Consider the following 19103-nt stretch of genomic DNA (forward strand, 5'->3'; position numbering starts at 1 on the left):
CCCACTATCTGATACAAGTTTATTTTTCCCTCAGAAAAGGACAAGATTTTCTGTAGATAGGAGGAAAGATTGGGGCAGAAGGGAGGTGGACAATTATTTCAGCTCAAACAGTGTGCTATATTTGTTGGAATTCCTAGACTCTGAGATTTCGTTCATTATTTTATACCAGGATTCATACTACCTACTTGGTGGAGTTGGGAGAAGAGGCTTATCCCACTCCCCAAAACCAAGAAAATTTCCTTTGCAGAGAATTAGTCCTACTCTACACTTTCCACAATTCCCCTGTTTTCAGCTACCTTCCACCAGCATCCATTTCCCTATTCCTCACACAAAAGAGGAAAAATCTAAAATATCCATTCAATGGGATGAGTGCCCTTAAAAAGTCACTCACTTCAGAATACAACTTGCTTACCCTCTGATCTCTGCCACATGAGGATATAATAAGAAGTGGGGGATAGGAGTTCCTGTTGTGGCTCAGTGGTAACAAATCTGACTAGTATCCATGAGGTCACAGGTTTGATCCCTTGCTCAGTGGGTTAAGGATCTGGCACTGCCATGAGCTGTGTTGCAGGTCGAACACATAGCTCGGATCCTGCATTGCTGTGGCCGTGGAGTAGGCTAGCCCCTGTAGCTTTGATCCAACCCCTAGCCTGAGAACTTGCATATTCCATGGGTGCAGCCCTTTAAAAAAAAAGAGTCATAGACAGTCTGCAGCCCAGAAAAGAGTTCTCACCAGGACCCAACCACACTGGCAAACTGATCTTGGACTTCCAGCCTCCAGAATCATGAGAAATAAATTTCTGCTGTCTATAAGGCACCCAGTCTGTCGTATTCTATTACAGCAACCCAAACCAATTAAGTACCTCGAAAGGACTTGCTCTGGGATCCAAAGCTTTCAATGCCTCACCATCTCCAGTGACTAAAAGGAATTGCCCTGCTTATTACTAAAAAAAAAAAAAAACTGTATAAGGAGTTCCCATCGTGGCACAGTGGTTAACGAATCCAACTAGGAACCATGAGGTTGCGGGTTCGGTCCCTGCCCTTGCTCAGCAGGTTAACGATCCGGCGTTGCCGTGAGCTGTGGTGTAGGTTGCAGACGTGGCTCGAATCCTGCGTTGCTGTGGCTCTGGCGTAGGCCGGTGGCTACAGCTCCGATTCGACCCCTAGCCTGGGAAGCTCCATATGCCGCGGGAGCGGCCCAAGAAATAGCAAAAAGACAAAAAAAAAAAAAAACCTGTATAAAAGAACAGAACATCATGGAGTTCCTGTGGTGACTCAGTGGTTAACGAATCCGATTAGGAACCATGAGGTTGCAGGTTCGATCCCTGGCCTTGCTAAGTGGGTTAAGATCTGGCATTGCCGTAAGCTGTGGTGTCGGTTGCAGACTCGGCTCAGATCCTGTGTTGCTGTGGCTCTGGCGTAGGCTGGCGGCTATAGCCCTGATTAGACCCCTAGCCTGGGAACCTCCATATGCTGCAGGAGTGGCCCTACAAAAGGCAAAAAGACACACACACACACACACACACAAAAGAATTGAACATCAAGCTGATAACACTGGTTACCTAATGGTAGCAGGATTATAAATAGTTTTGGTTTTTCAAATTCTATACTAGAAAAATGTAAGTTTTTTAGTGGTGCTTTTTAGAGACAATGTAAATATCCCATTTAACACTAAGATATATGATTATATTCCTGAAATAAATCTCATTTTAATGAATTTTTTAAATAAATAAATAAATAAAATATCCACTCAATGAGACTCTCTCTGTTTTTGAGAATACATATGAAAATTCTCAGAGTCAATTCACCACTATTAATTTTATTTTATTTGTTTATTTGTTTTGCTTTTTAAGGACAGCAACCACGGCAGATGAAAGTTTCCAGGCTAGGGGTTGAATAGGAGCTACAGCTGCTGGCCCATGCCACAGCCACAGCAACATGGGATCTGAGCCTCATCTGCAACCTACACCATAGCTCAGAGCAATGCTGGATCCCTGACCTACTGAGTGAGGCTAGGGATCAAACCCAATCTTCATGGAATACTAGTTAGATTCATTTCAGCTGCACCACAACAGGAACTCCACCACTATGGATTTTAGAGGTGAGACACGGGAGAAGCTAAACTATGCTGCACCTCCCAGCTCAGCTAAAGAACTTGTTTCTGTATTTGGTGTCCAGTTTTTGAAGTACACTGCATTAGCTTATACTTCTTCCTTATTATTGTGACTTTCTTCCCCTGATTTGATTATCTTCTGCTCATTCTATGGTAAAATTCCAAGTTTTCATTTCAATCTGAATACACCTTATTAAAAGGCTTCTAACCATTTTAATGGGTCCAGGATTAGTTTGTTTTGAGCCTAAAAATGACCATCTGTGCACACTGGATGGAATATGAAAACTGGAAGTACAAACACCAGTTAAGAATACTGTGGTAATCCCAAAAAAAGAAGATGGAGTTCTCACCCAACATGATGGCAGTTAGAATGGAAAAAAGGGCAGGTGTTCCTACTGTGGTGCAACAGATTAATGATCCAGCATCGTCTCTGAAGCAGCACAGGTTCGATCCCCAGCCTAGCACAGTGGGTTAAGGATCTCACATTGCCACAGCTGTAACACTGCAGCTAGGATTCGATCCCTGGCCCAGTAACTTCCATATTCCATGGGTTCAAGCAAAAAAAAAAGAAAAAAAGAAAAGAGGGGGTAAAACCATTAAAGGGCTTTACTAGACATAGGAATGAAGAGACCCAGCTTAAAACTTGCAAGGCTTCCTGTTGCCTTTAGGATAAAAACCAAAATTTTCTTTTTTCTTTTGCTTTTTTAGGGCTGCACTTGCAGCATATGGGAGTTCCCAGGCTAGGGGTCAAAAGAGAGCTGCAGCTACTGGCCTATGCCACAGCCATAGCAATGTCATATCCAAGTCACATCTGCGACCTGCATCACAGCTTGAGGCAACACTGAGTGAGGCCAGGGATCTAATCTGGATCCTTGTGGATACAAGTCATGTTCGTAAACCACTGAACCACAACAGGTTCCCCCAAAAAGCTAAATTCTTAACAAAACTTATAAACATCTGGCCTCTGCCCACATTTATAACCTCCTTGTATTCTATTCATCCCCTTTGTTCATGCCTTTGCTGTCTATGCTCCAGCGACACAGGTATTCTTTCATGTCCTTGAATATATCAAGCAGGCACCCTCCTGTCTAAGATCCCTGACATACTATTCCCCTTGCCTGAAACACTTTCTCCTTTCTTTGCTTAGTTTACTCCTGCTCAGCTTTCATCTCAACTCAATTTTCACTTAATCAGGGAGAAGCCTTCCCTCATCCTCCAAATTAGACCAGTATAATACTACTTTTCCTTCATTCCATTAATCACTGTATATGATTTACTCCATTTATCAAACATGTATTTATTTCATTCATGCTGCTTTTGCCACTAAATTCTAAACTCCATGAGGACAAAGACAGTCTTTACTCAAAATACAGCTGGGGAATCATTAGAATAGTACTTAGCAAAAAATACTTAATAAATGTGGAATGAATGAATGGGTAGATGGATTACTGAATAAATGATAAAGAAACTTTTGATCCCAGGTGAGACTAGGAATCTGACATAAAGTTAAATGAAAACTGAGGGAGTGCCAAGGCAATTCAATAGGTAAAGAACAGTCTTTTCAACGAATACTGTTGGGAAAACAACATACGCACAAACAAAAAGATGAACTTTGGTCCTTAAATAACACCATATACAAAAAAATAACTCAAGGTGGATCTGTGAAAGCTGAAACTATAAAATTTTTAGAAAAAAACATAGGTAAAAAATCTTCCATACTTTGGGCTACATAAAAGATTTCTTAGGAGTTCCTGTCGTGGCTCAGTGGTTAACGAATCCAACTAGGAACCATGAGGTTGTGGGTTCGATCGCTGGCCTTGCTCGGTGGGTTAAAGATCCGGCGTTGCCGTGAGCTGTGGTGTAGCTTGCAGACACGGCTCGGATCCCAAGTTGCTGTGGCTCTGGCTTAGGCCACTGGCTACAGCTCCGATTGGACCCCTAGCCTGAGAACCTCCATATGCTTCGGGAGCAGCCCTAGACAAAGGCAAGAAGACAAAAAAAAAAAAAAAAAAGATTTTTTTTAGATACAACACCAAAAACAAAATCCATTAAAAATCTGATAAATCAGACCTCATCAAAATTCTTAACTTTTGTACTTGAAAAGACAGCATTAAGAGAATGAACAAAGGAGCTCCCACTGTGGTTCAACAAGGTTGGTGGCATCTTGGGAGCCCAGGGATGCAAGTTCAATTGCCAGCCTGGGAAAGTGGATTAAAGGATTGGGCACAGTGTGTTAAAGGAAATTCTCTAGGTAGAAAAGGCCACAATTAGAAACAAAAATATTACAAATGACAAGGCTCACCAGTAAAGGCATACATATGGTAAAGGTAGGAAATCATCCACACACAAATATGCTACCAAAATCAGAAATCATGAGGAGGGTACAAACGCAGGACACTGGAGATGCACTTTCAATTAGAGAACAACAACTTAAAACAATCTTGTATGTGTATATGTGTGTGTGTGTATATATACATATAGACTTCTATATCAAAAAGTCATGGTAACTACAAACCAAAAATCAAAATAGATACACATACAAATAAGAAAAAGCAATCTAAACACAACACTAAAGAGAGTCATCAAACCAGAAGAGAAGAGAACAAAAGAAGAAGCTGGAAGAAAAAAAGACCAACAAAAAACAAATCCAAAACAATAAAATGGCAATAAAAACATACATATCTGGGATTTCCCGTTGTAGCACAGCAGAAACAAACCAACTAGTATCCATGAGGATGCCGGTTTGATCCCTGGCCTCAATCAGCGGGTAGGGGATCTGGCACTGCCATGAGCTGTGGTGTAGGTCACAGATGCGGCTTGGATCTGGCATTGCTGTGGCTGTAGTGGTGCAGGCCGGCAGCTGTAGCTCTGATCTGATTACTCGCCTGGGAACATCCATATGCCACAGTGCAGTCCTAAAAAACAAACAAAAAAACCACCCATGCACATCAATAATTGCCTTAAATGTAAATGGACTAAATGCCCCAAATAAAAGGCACAGACTGGCTGAATGGATACAAAAACAAGACTCATATATTAGCTGCCTTCAAGAGTCCCACTTCAGTTCTGGGGACACATACAAAATGAAAATGAGAGGGTGGAAGAAAATATTCCATGCAGATGGAAATCCAAAGAAAGCTGCAGTAGCAATACTCCTATCAGATAAAATAGACCTTAAAATAAAGAATATTATAATAGCCAAAGAAGGACATTACATAATGATCAAAAAAATCAATCCAAGAAGATATAACAATTATAAACATGTATGCACACAACATAAGATCACCTTAATATATAAGGCAACTGCTAACAACCTTAAAAGGAGAAATTGACAATAACATAATAATAGTGGGGGACTTTAACACCCCACTTGTAGCAAAGGACAGATCATCCAGACAGAAAATCAACAAAGAAACACAGGCCTTAAATGAAGCATTAGACCAGATGGACTTAATAGATATTATTTATAGAACAGCCTATCCAAAAAGAGCAAAATATGAATTCTTCTCAAATATGCACAGAACATTCTCTAGGATAGATCACATTCTGGGCCACAAATCAAGCCTTGGTAAATTTAAGAAAACTGAAATCATTTTGAGCATCCAATAAAATGAACAGCCTAGAAGAAATGGAAATTCTCAGAAAAGCATGATCTTCCAAGATTAAACCAAGACAAAATAGAAAAGATGAATGGACCAATCACAGGTACTGAAATTGAAACTGTGATTTAAAAAACTTCCATCATGGCTCAGTGGTTAACGAATCCAACTAGGAACCATGAGGTTGTGGGTTCGATCTCTGGCCTCACTCAGTGGGTTAAGGATCCGGCGTTGCTGTGAGCTGCGGTGTAGGGTGCAGAAGTGGCTGGGATCCCGCATTGCTATGGCTCTGGTGTAGGCCAGCGGCTACAGCTCTGATTAGACCCCTAGCCTGGGAACCGCCATATGCCACAGTTGTGGCCCTAGAAGACAAAAAATTTTAAAAAATTTTTTAATTAAAAAAATAAAATTACAACAAAAATTACAAAAATTTTGTTTTTGTTTTCCAATAAACAAAAGCCCAGGATCAAATGGCTTCACAGGTGAATTCTATCAAGCATTTAGAGAAGAGCTAACACCTATACTTCTGAAACTATTCCCAAAAACTGCAAAGGAAGGAACACTCCCAAACTCATTCTATGAGGCCACCATCACCCTGATACCAAAACCTGACAAAGACAAAAACACAAAACACAAAAGACAAAAAACAAAAAAAAAGAAAATTACAAGCCAATTTCACTGATGAACATAGATTCAAAAATCCTCAACAAAATACTAGCAAACCAAATGCAACAAAACATTAAAAGGATTGCACACCATGGTCACGTGGGACTTACCCCAGGGATGCAAGGATTCTTCAATATCCACAAATCAATCAGTGTGATACACCACATTAACCAACTGAAGAATAAAAACCATACGATCCTCTCAATACATGAAGAAAAAGCTTTTGACAAAATCCAACACTCATTTCCGAGAAAAACCCTCCAGAAGGGGGGCACATAGGGAATCTACCTCAGCATAATAAAGGCCATAGATGACAAGCCCACAGCTAACATCATTCTCAATGGTGAAAAGCTGAAAGAATTCCCACTAAGGTCAGGAACAAGACAAGGATATCCACTTCCACTGCTTGTATTCAACATAGTATTGGAAGTCTTAGCCACAGCAATCAGACAAACAAAGAAATAAAAGGTATTCAAACTAGAAGAGAAGAGGTAAAATTGTCACTGTATGCAGATGACATGATACTTTATATAGAAAACCCTAAGGATTCAACCCAAAAACTACCTGAACTGATCAACAAACTCAGCAAAGTAGCAGGATATAAGGCTAACATTCAGAAATCAGTCGCATTTCTGTATACTAACAATGAAATATTAGAAAAGGAATACAAAAATATAATACCTTTTAAAATTGCACCCCAAAAAATCAAATACCTGGGAATAAACCTGACCAAGGAGGTGAAAGATTTATATGCTGAGAACTATAAAACATTAATCAAGGAAATTAAAGAGGATACAAAGAAATGGATGCTCCTGGGTTAGAAAAATTAATATTATAAAAACGGCCGAGCTACCCAAAGCAATCTACAGATTCAATGCAATCCCTATCAAATTACCCATGGCATTTTTCACAGAACTAGAACTAACAAGCCAATAATTTATACGGAACCACAAAAGACCCAGAATTTCCAAAGCGAACCCAAGGAAAAAAAAAAACCCAGCAGGAGGCATAATTCTCCCAGACTTGAGGCAATTACAGAGCCACAGTAATCGAGATAGTGTGGTACTGGTATCAAAACAGACCGACAGACCAATGTAACAGAATAGAGAACCCAGAAATAAACCCAGACACCTATGGTCAATTAACCTTCGACAAAGGAGGCAAGAACATACAACGGGAAAAAGATAGTCTTTTTGGTAAGTGGTGCTGGGAAAACTGGAGAGCTGCATGTGAATCCATGAAACTGGAATGCACCCTCACACCATGCACAAAAATACACTTAAAGACTTAAATGTAAGATAAGACACCATCAAACTCCTAGAAGAGAACTTAGGCAAAACATTACATCAAACTTACAAATGTTTTCTCAGGTCAGTCTTCCAAAACAACAGAAATAAAAGCAAAAATAAACCAATGGGAACTAATCAATCAAAAATAAATCAAAGGAAACCATTAAAAAAACAAAAAGACAATTCACAGAATGGGAAAAAATAGTTTCAAACGATGCAACTGACAAGGGCTTAATCTCTAAAATATACAAACAACTTACATAACTCAACAGCAAAAAAAGGCAACAACCCAATGGAAAAATGGACAAAAGACCTGAATAGAGATTTCTCCAAAGAAGATATACAGACGGCCAACAAGCACATGAAAAAATGCTCCACATCCCTGATTATTAGAAAAATGCAAATCAAAACTACCATGAGATACCACCTCACACCAGTCAGAATGGCCATGATTAGTAAGCCCACAAATAACATGTGCTGGAGAGGGTGTGGAGAAAAGGGAACCCTCTTGTACTGTTGGTGGGAATGTAAATTGGTACAACCACTATGGAGAACGGTATGGAGGTACCTTAGAAAACTATACATAGAACTACCATATGACGCAGCAATCCCACTCTTGGACATATATCCAGAAAAACTTTCCTTGAAAAAGACATATTCACCCACATGTTCACTGCAGCACTACTCACAATAGCCAAGACATGGCAAAAACCTAAATGTCCATCAACAGATGATTGGATTAAGAAGATGTGGTGTGTATACACAATGGAATAATTCTCAGCCATAAAAAAGAACAAAATAATGCCATTTGCAGCAACATGGGTGGAACTAGAGACTCTCCTACTAAGTGAGGTTAAGTCAGAAAGAAAGACAAATATCATATGATTTCGCTTATATCTGGGATCTAATATATGGCACAAATGAACCTTTCCACAGAAAAGAAAATCATGGGCATGGAGAACAGACTTGTGGTTACCAAGAGGGAGGAGGAGGGAGTGGGAAGGATTGGGAATTTGGAGTTAATAGATGCAAACTATTGCCTTTGGAATAGATGAACAATGGGATCCTGTTGTATAGCACTGGGAACTATGTCTGGTCACTTGTGATAAAGCATGGTAATGTGAGAAAAAACAGTGTATACACGTATATGTGACTGGGTCACCTCACTGTGTAGTAGAAAATTGACAGAACACTGTAAACCAGCTATAATGGAAAAAATAAAAATCATTATAAAAATATATATATAAACTCCTCCTGCAGCTCAACAGCAAAAAACAAACAATCCCATCAAAAAAAGGGCAGAAGATCTAAATAGACATTTCTCCAAAGAAGACATACAGATGGCCAAAAAACATAGGAAAACATCAACATCACTCATTATTAGTGAAATGCAAATCAAAACTACTATGAGGTACCACCTTGCACCAGCCAAAATGGCCATCATCAAAAAGTCTACAAACAATAAATGCTGGAGAGGGTGTGCAGAAAAGGGAACCCTATTACACTGTTGGTGGGAATGTAAATTGGCACAACCACTATGGAAAACAGTACAGAGATTCCTCAGAAAACTAAAAATAGAATTACCATTTGATCCAGCAATCTCACTCCTGTGCATCTATCCACAGAAAACCATGACTTGAAAAGATACATGTACCCCAACGTACATTACAGCACTATATACAATAGCTGAGACTGGGAAGCAACCTAATGTCCATTGACAGAGGAGCAGCTAAAGAAAATGTGGTACATATATACAACGGAATATTACTCAGCCATAAAAAAGTATGAAATAATGGAATTTGCAACAACACAGATGGACCTAGAAATTATCATGCTAAGTGAAGTTAGACAGTGAGATACAAACATTACATGCCATCACTTACATATAGAATCTAAAAATAAGATACAATGAACTTATTTCAGAACAGAAACTGATTCATAGACTTTGAAAACCTTATGGTTTCCAAAAGAGAGAGGTTGGTGGAGGAGGGATGGGCTGGGGGTTTGGGATGGAAATGTTGTAAAATTAGGTAGTGCTAATAGCTGTACAACTACAAATATAATAAAATTCATTGAGTTTTTTTTAAAAAAAAAAGGATCCAGCATTACCATAGCTGCAGTGTAGGTCAAAGCTATGTCCCTGACTGGCGAACTTCCATATGCTGTGGGTGAGGCCATTAAAAAAGAAAAGAAAATGACCAAAGAGAAACATTTGCAAATTACATATCTACTAGGAATGTGTACTTAGAATATACAAAGGACTCTTTCAACTGAACAAGAAAACTAACAACCTGGGGCATTCCCTGGTGGTGTATAGTGCTTACAATTCAGCACCTTATTTTTTTTTTTTTTTTTTGTCTTTTTAGGGCCACACCTGCGGCATATGGAGGTTCCCAGGCTAGGGGTCAAATCAGAGCTGTAGCTGCCAGCCTAGGCCACAGCCACAGCAAGCTAGACCTGAGCCATGTCTGCACCCTACACCACAGCTTATGGCAACACCAGATCCTTAACCCACTGAGCAAGGCCAGGGATCGAACCTGCATCCACATGGATACTAGTCAGATTTGTTTCTGCTGAAGACGATGGGAACTCCTCAATTCAGCACTTTTGACTGGGCTCGATTCCTGGGTCTGGGAACTGAGATTCCACATCAAGCCACTAAGGGCTTCAGCCAAAAAAAAGACAACCCCATAAAAAATTGAAAAAGGATTTGAATAGCTATTTCACCGGATACCCAAATGGCATGAAAGATCCTCAATGTCATCAGACATTAGGGAAATGCATTTCAAAACCACAATGAGAGACTTCTTCACTAGAAATACACCACCCACTAGAGAGGCTATAATCAAAAAGACAGACAATAGGAGTTCCTGTTGTGGTTCAGTGGAAACAAATCTGACCAGTATCCTTGAGGACACAGGTTCAATCTCTTGCCTTGTTCAGTGAGATAAGGATCTGGCACTGCCGTGAGTTGTGGTGTAGGTCACAGACATGGCTCAGATCTTGTGTTGCTGTGGCTATGGCGTAGGCCAGCAGCTGCAGTTCCAATTTGACCCCTAGGCTGGGAACCACCATATGCCACAGGAGTGTCCCTAAAGAGACCAAAAAAAAAAAAAAAAAAAGACAGACAATAATAAATGTTGGTGAGCATGTTGAAAAACTGGAACCCTTAAACACTGCTGGTGAGAACAGAAAATGATGCAACCACTTGGAACACAGTTTGGCAGCTCCTCAAAATGTTAACCAGTTACCATATGACCCAGCAATTCTACTCCCAGGTGCCTACCCAAGAGAAATTAAAACACATATCCACACGTATACATAAATGTTTCTAGAAGAATTATTCAGAATAGCTTAAACATGGAAACAACTCAAATGCCTATCAAGTGAAGAATGAATAAACAAAATGTGGTATAACCAAACAATGGAGCATTCTTCAGCAATAAAAAAGAATGAAACTCTGATAGTGAAGTAAGAGTTTTAACTAAAGAAATAACCCCCCAGCTGATGAGTCACCTACGTGCCTGTCAACATCCTTTGCTCACCACATACCACCCTTCTTATAATCTTGTAGCTCCTAAGTACCTTATGTCCTTGCTAGCAGCCCTGCTAACCATGCACCAGGCATTGCTTGTCAGTTTTGCTTTTTGTGATCTAGTTTGCTCAGCTTCTTAGGCAGGAACTCTGTCTGCTCCAGGAAGGGGGAGGGCTGGGACTGCTTGCACAGGGTAAAAAACCTTCACACCCGGAAGTCTGTATTTTATAAAAGCTACCCAGAACAAAGACCTGGTGCTCAGACCCTGGAGGCATCTCCTCTGAGCCTGCACCAGTGCTGAATAAACCTGGCTATTCCACATCTCCAAGTGCCACTTGTCTCTTTCCGCTGCCACAGTTTCTGCAACATTTTCTGGTGCACTGGCTGGGAAGCTGACAACCGAGCTGGCCCCTAGGGCCACCGTTGTTGGGGAACCGGAGAAGGCCATGGTCACCAGCCCAGTGACAGGCAGATAGCACGCACCCAAAAAATTTGCCAGATCCTAACTCTCATTCGGGCCGTGCTGGCCCCGTCTCACGCAGCTTCCTGAACAGACTCAGAAGGAGAGTGGAAACAGGTTCCAGGATGGGACGTCAGACTGGTAAGTGCCCCGGGGACATCTACCCAAGTCAGGACCCGCCATACGGTGGAAGGAGAGACTGATCACCTCTCAGTGACCAGAGAGTCACTCAGGACAGGATTTATGCCCTCAGGATTAGGTGGCCTGTCAATTCTGGTGTGCGTGTGTGTGAATGGAGTGAACAAGAGCCCATGCTCTACCGTCTTCGGACTACGGAGTCTGAGTGGGTCCTAAATGCAGTTCCATGGTGACCTCATATAGACTTTATGACTGCGCCAGCTCTGAAGGTTCTCTTCCCTCCCTGTGAGACTGGTCCAGGTCCAGGGTTTATACAGACCAGCCACATGCCAAGAGGCACCTTAAACCTCCAAGAGGGGGCAGTCAGGCAGACGAAAGTGAGTGCTCCCCTACTGTTTGTGTTGCAACATCATCACAGGGTAGGAATTCACACAATAGGTGAATCAGCTTCAAAACCCACTGTCTTAGAATGTATGGTTAAGAATTTTAAGAAAGGATTTTCTAGAGATTATTGCATGAAACTGAGTTCTGGAAAACTGCACACTCTCTGTAGCCTAGAGTGGCCCTCCTTCGGAGAAGGATGGCCCTCAGAAGGGACCTTAGATGTGTCCACAGTTCGAGTAGTACACAATGTTATAAAAGGAGACCCTGGACACCCAGACCAATTTACACACATTGATCAATGGTTAGAAGTTTCCCAGTTAAGACCACCTTGGGTTCAGTTCTGCATCACAGGCCAGGGACGGTGTAAAGTCCTAGTTGCTCAGTCCAAAAAGAAAACTGCCTGGAGAAAAGGACCCACCTATTTTTCAAGAAGAGGCCAAGAACTTGCCGCCCCATGCCATCTCTCTACGTGCTACCAGCCCCTCTTTTGGGGGCCAAAGGTCCCCAATTGCCAGATACCCCACTCCCCTCTTTCTCCTCCTCCTCTTCCTGAAGTCCCCAAGGTGATATCACCCCTGCATCGATATCACTCCCACAACCAGATTCACTGGAACCGGTGAGCAGGCATCTCTGGTCAGCCCTGGGAACAGCTGCCCCAGCGCTACAAATGCCCTTACAAGAGACATGGGAACCTCAACATACCACCACAGATAGGACCATACAAGAGGGAAAACCAGTCTTTTACTACCAGCCCTTTTCCACGGCAGGCCCTCCTACAGGGGTAAAGGCGGAGGTTAAAAAGCCTACTGACATGGCTGAGACCACTGAGATGCTGCAAAAGCCAGATGAAAGCCCGGCCAACTTCTATGAGAAACTAGGTGAGGCTTTTCAGATCTTCACTCCTTTTGATCCTGAAGCCCCTGAGAACCAACCAAATGCTGCCTTTGTGGGACAAGCCCAATCGGACATCTGTAAAAAGTTACAGAAATTTGAAGGATTTGCAGGAAAAAATGCCACAGAATTACTAGAAATAGCCAACAAAGTTTTTGCTAACCCGCTGCAATGCAGAAAAGAGCCTGAAACAAAAAGCTGCGCTCCTGGCGGCCCTGTCGAAACCCGTACCTCCGGCAGGACCACCCTGTAAGTCAAGGGGCCCAAGGCCAGGAAAAAGGAGCCCCCTTGGACACGATCAGTGTGCCTACTATAAAGACACTGGAAAAATGAATGTCCCAACCGTCCTGAGAAAAGGACTAAAGCGGCACCCCCACCTAGCCGTTACTAACCTGAGCCATCCAGCACAAATATGATCGGCTTAGCCAAAGCCGAATCCGACTGGAGGGACCAGGCTCTCTCCAACTAGGCCCCCAAGAGCCTATGGTCAGAATTCAAGTTGGGGGCTGTCCCGTAGACTTTATGGTAGATACAGGTGCTGAACATTCGGTGTTCATGCAAACTGTGACTCCTCTCTCAGGAAGAGAAACTACCATCATCAGGGCCACAGGTGCCCAAATCTGCAGGCCTTTCTGCAGTCCCCAATGGTGCCGGTTAGGAGGCCATGAGGTAGTACATGAATTTCTTTACCTGCCAGACTACCCAGCTCCCTCGACGAGAAAAGACCTGCTGGCCAAGATGGGGGCTCAAATCTCTTTCTCTGCAGACAATCAGCTCAACTCAAATTAACAGACCGGCCCTCTTCTTTAATCATGCCTCTCACTGTAAGGAGGGAAGAAAAATGGTGCCAGTACTCTTCCCCTCCAGAAGAGGGGAGCGTTCCCCTGGAAGTAGAGACTGAGTACACACTGGTTTGGGCCAATGGAAACCCTCTGGGACTAGCAAGACGCCATGCTCCTATCTTGATTGATCTGAAACCTGGAGCTCAACTGGTAAAGCTGCAGCAGTACTCGATTCCCAGAGAAGCTCAATTGGGAATCCAGGCTCACCTGCACCGGCTACTTGAGCACGGACTTTTGATAAAGTGTCAGTCGCCCTGCAACACCCCCTTGTTGCCTGTAAAGAAACCAGGGACACAAGACTACTGCCCAGTTCAGGACCTGAGGGCCATAAATGAGGCAGCAATTGTGCTGCACCCATCCGTGCCTAACCTGTATATCCTGCTGGGGCTAATCCCTTCCACTGCCAAGTGGTTCACTTGCCTGGACTTAAAAGATGCCTTCTTCTACCTCCGAGTGGCACCTGCTAGTCAGCCCTTGTTTGCCTTTGAATGGGAAAACCCACACACTGGGACAAAGGAGCAGCTCATTTGGACAAGACTCCCACAAGGATTCAAGAACTCTCCTACTCTTTTCACTGGCGCCATGGCCACTGACCTGGCTGAATTTCCTGGACAAAAACTAGACTGTGTCTTGCTGCAGTACGTTGATGGCCTCTTGCTGGCCAGCACCACAAAGGCTCAATGCCTAGGGGGAACCAAAGCCCTTGTCTCCCTACTAATGGAAGCTGGGTATTGGGTATCTAGGAAAAAGGCACAAATCTGTAAGAAACAAGTCAGGTATCTGGGATTGAACTTCATGCAGGGCCAACAAATGTTAGGTACTGAAAGTTGGTGCCATTCTGGTCCCTACCACCCACTGGAAGGTTGGTGAGTTCTTAGGGACAGCAGGATTCTGGGCAGCAGGGTATGGATCCCTGGGTTTTCAGACTTGGCCAGACCTCTATATGAGACCCTGAAAGGAAGAGAAAAGGCTCCCCTTGAATAGGGACCGAGCCAGGAGGCAGCATTTCAGACAATCGAGACGAAACTCACTGAGGCTCTGGCCTTAGGACTTCCTGATGTAACCAAAGAATTCAATCTCTTTGTTCATGAGAAAAATGGAATGGCCTTGGGAGTCCTAACCCAAGAATTTGGACCTTGACAGAGGCCGGTGGCCTATTTGTCTAAGCAAATTGACTCAGTTGGGGCCGGATGGCTTCCCTGCCTCTGAGCACTGGCAGCTACCACCTTGTTAGTAAGGGAGGATGACAAGTTGACTCTGGGAAAGAACCTTAATGTTAAAGTCCCACATTCAGTTGTAACCCTGATGGACAATCAGGGCCATCACTGGCTCACACATGCACGAATGACTCAATACAAGGGTCACTGTGAAAATCTATGGGTAAAGCTGGAAGTTGTACGAACCCTAAACCCAGCCACCTTCCTACCAGATGAAGTGGGGCCCCCAGACCATAACTTCTTAGAGGTACTAAATGAAGTGTTTTCCAGCAGGCCTGACTTAACTGACAGACCACTCCAAAATCCAGAACTGGTTCTAAACACTGATGGCAGCAGCCTTCTTAAAGGATATGCTGTGATATCTGATTCGGAAGTGATGGAAGTAGATGTGCTTCCTCAAGGTTGGTCAGCTCATAGAACAGAATTATGGGCATTAATCAAAGTACTGGAGCTTAGCCAAGACCAGCGAGTTAATATCTATACCAACTCACAGTATGCCTTTGCAACTTCACACGTCCACGGAGCCTTATATAAGAAGAGGGGACTCTTCACTGCTGAAGGAAAAGGGATCAAAAACCAGGCTGAAATCTTAAATCTCCTAAAAGCAGTATGGGAGCCTTAAGAGGCGGCAGTTATCTACTGCAAAGGCCACCAAAAGGGAGGCGACCCGGTGGCAAAAGGAAATCGCAGTGTTGATGCAGCCGCCAGACGAGTAGCCTGGGGACAACCACCAGACAAACCCAAGGTCCTGCTGGCCCCAGAAGTGCCACCTGTCCTCAAGTACTCTCTAGAGGAGGAAAGGTGGATAAAAGAGGAAGGAGGAATCAAAACAAAGATGGGATGTGGATCACACAGGACCGCTGGGTTTATGTTCAAAACAGCTGGCCTACAAACTAGTCTACCAGCAACATGAGCTAACCCACATGGGCAAAACTGCCTTAGAGACCTTACTGGTCAGTACTACCTCATTGCACGTCTTCCCGCACTCTGCTCCTCCGTCTCCCAAGGGTGCATAACTTATTTGAAAAATAATGCCTGCCAGGGCCTTAGCAGGGACACAACACTGTGGACTGTCCCCATCTGTGGATATGGAAGTAGACTTCACTGAAGTGACCCCGAGCAAGGGATACAAATACCTGCTAGTTTCTGTCTGTACCTTTTCAGGGTGGGTAGAAGCTTTCCCAACCTGAACTGAAAAGGCAAGGGAAGTAACCAAGGCAAACCTGAGAAACATCATTCCCAGATACATAATGCCTCTGACCATTGGGTCAGACAATGGACCGGCATTTGTGGCCAAGACAGTGAAGCAGGTGGCGAAAGCCCTACAGATCAGATGGAAGGTACATTCTGCCTATCACCCTCAAAGCTCAGGGAAAGTAGAAAGCATGAACCTAACCCTTAAGCAGACTCTAGCAAAGTTATGTCTGGAGACTGGCTTGCCCTGGGTAGATATGCTGCCAGTGGCCCCCCTAAAAGTGAGATGCTCAGCCCAAGCAAGGATAGGATTCTCGCCATTTGAAATCTTATATGGAAGGCCTCCCCTGCTGATCAGTTTGAGAGGCAACACCAGAGAATTGGGAGACTTAGATTTACATAAACAACTGAAAGGATTGGAGCTCACCATCTCACAAATACACAAATGGGTCAGAGATAGAATACTTGTATCTTTAGGTGTAACAGTATACCCCCACATACTGGGGAATAAGGTGTGGATAAAGTACTAGAAAAAGGAGCCTTTAAAGCCAGTATGGAAAGGGCTCTATACTGTAATCTTAACCACCCCCACTGCTCTCAAAGTAACAGGAACAGACACCTGGATCCATTACTCCAGAGTTAAACCACCTGGCCCAACTCATGACTACAGGGAATGGAGAGCTGCCTTTGATCCGGAGAAACCTCTATGCCTGACAACAGAGAGGAGACAATGATCTCAAAGCCCTGCTCTGACCACACCAGAAGCTGGTAAGTCAACGAAGCTTGAGGAATCAGCTGCCCAGTGATGTTTGTTGTTTGCTTTTATTAATCTGGTCCCCCTTGACCCTGTCAGGATCCATTCTGACAGGTGCAGATGCACACTGAACATCAAGAGGGAGGAATGAAGTAAGAGTTTTAACTAGAGAAACAACCCCCTAGCTGAAGAGGCAGCTATGTGCCTGACAGCAGCCTTTGCTCACCACATACCACCCTTCTCATAATCTTGTAGCTCCTAAGCATCTTATATCCTTGCTAGCAGCCCTGCTAACTGTGCACCAAGCATTGCTTGTCAGTTTCGCTTTTGTAATCTTGTTTGCTCAGGTTCTTAGGCAGGAACTCTGTCTGCACAGGAAGGGGGAGGGCCGAGACTACTTGCGGGGCGGGGCGGGGGGGGGGGGGGGGGGAAACGGACCTTCACACCCTTCACACCCAGAAGTCTGTATTTTATAAAAGCTACCCAGAACAAAGCTCCGGTGCTCAGACCCTGGAGGCATCTCCTCTGAGCCTGCACCTGTGCTTAATAAACCTGGCTATTCCACATCTCCAAGTGCCACTTGTCTCTTTCTGCTGCCATGGTTTCTCCAACAATAGATGCTGTAACATAGATAAACCTTAAAAACCATGCTAAAGGAAAAATGTCAACATAAAAGACCACAAATTATAAATTCTATTTATACGAAATGTCCAAAAAGTGAAATTTTGTGGAGATTTGTCTGGGGATAAGGGTACAAACAGAAATAAAATGTAAGGAGCCATGAGGAATCTTAAATAATGAAAATGTTCTAAAACTGGACTATGATATTAGTTACCTAACTCAATAAACTTACTAAACGTCACTAAGGTGTACATTTAAAATATGTGAACTTTATAAAATGTAAATTATACCTCAATAAAGTTAATTTAAAAAAAAAGTAGGAGAATTGGGGGGTGAGCACAGGATAGTAGGGATACTGGTTTTGGACTTGCTCAATCTGTTAATGAGGTAGCCAGGTGTCCTGAAAAATTAGAAAGTTGATTAAAATACTGGAATGCAGGGGTTCCTACTGTGGAGCAATGGGATTGGTGGCTTCTTGGGAGCATTGGGATGCAGGTTTGATCCCCAGCCCGGCACAGTGGGTTAAGGATCCAGCATTGCCGCAGCTGTGGCTTGGGTTACAACTGCAGCTCAGATCTGATCCTTGGCCCAGGAACTCCATATGCCTCGGGGCAGCCAAAAAAGAAAGAGAGACAGATTGTCAGAGTTCCCATTGTGGCTCAGCAGAAATGAAAGTGACTAGTATCCATGAAGATGCGGGTTTGATCCCTGGCCTTCCTCAGTGGGTCAGGGATCCAGCACTTCTGTGAGCTGTGGTGTAGGTCGAAGACGAGGCTGGGATCCTGAGTTGCTGTGACTGTGGCATAGGCCGACAGGTATAGCTCCAATTTGACCCCTAGACTAGGAACTTCTATATGCCTTGAGTGCAGCCCTAAAAAGACAAAACAAAACAAATCTATATATATTGGAATGCAAACACCTAGTAATACAGATTTGGGGGTCACCAGAAAAGACAAGACAAAGGGACTTTTTCTACATATCTTCAACTCTGTACTACAGATCAACCACACTGAAAAGATCGTCACTTAACTATGCTAATTCTCTATTTTTCCTTTTCAAAATTCTCCAACAGTCTTTTACTGGAGTCCTTGTGGTGCAGCAGGCTAAGAATGCCACTGCAGTGGCTCAGGTCACTGCTGCGGTGGGAGTTCGATCACTGGCCCAGGAATTTCCACATGCCACTGGTCCAGACAAAAAATAAACTATCTTTATCCATTTCTTCCATTTCTTCTTCCACCCCATAGTTTTTTAATCTCCTAAAGTGTATGTTCCTTCCTTACCTTCTTGTTGAAGCTGTCTCTCAACTAACAGTACCCTATTTTCAAAACTAATGGTCCTTTTTCTGTTCTCACTCTTTTAACTTTTCTGAAAAAGGATCCTGTCAGACTCCCATGCTTATA

At 43.2% G+C, this 19103-nt stretch overlaps 1 protein-coding gene across 4 annotated transcripts in view; it reads right to left on the reverse strand.

Moving 5' to 3' along the window:
- WDR76 (WD repeat domain 76) overlaps nucleotides 1-19103 on the reverse strand; it is a 94808-nt gene that overhangs the window by 27212 nt on the left and 48493 nt on the right. The gene's annotated exons all lie outside the window — the stretch shown is intronic.

This window comes from Phacochoerus africanus, chromosome 2, assembly GCF_016906955.1.
Source record: "Phacochoerus africanus isolate WHEZ1 chromosome 2, ROS_Pafr_v1, whole genome shotgun sequence".
NCBI classification, from domain to species: domain Eukaryota; kingdom Metazoa; phylum Chordata; class Mammalia; order Artiodactyla; family Suidae; genus Phacochoerus; species Phacochoerus africanus.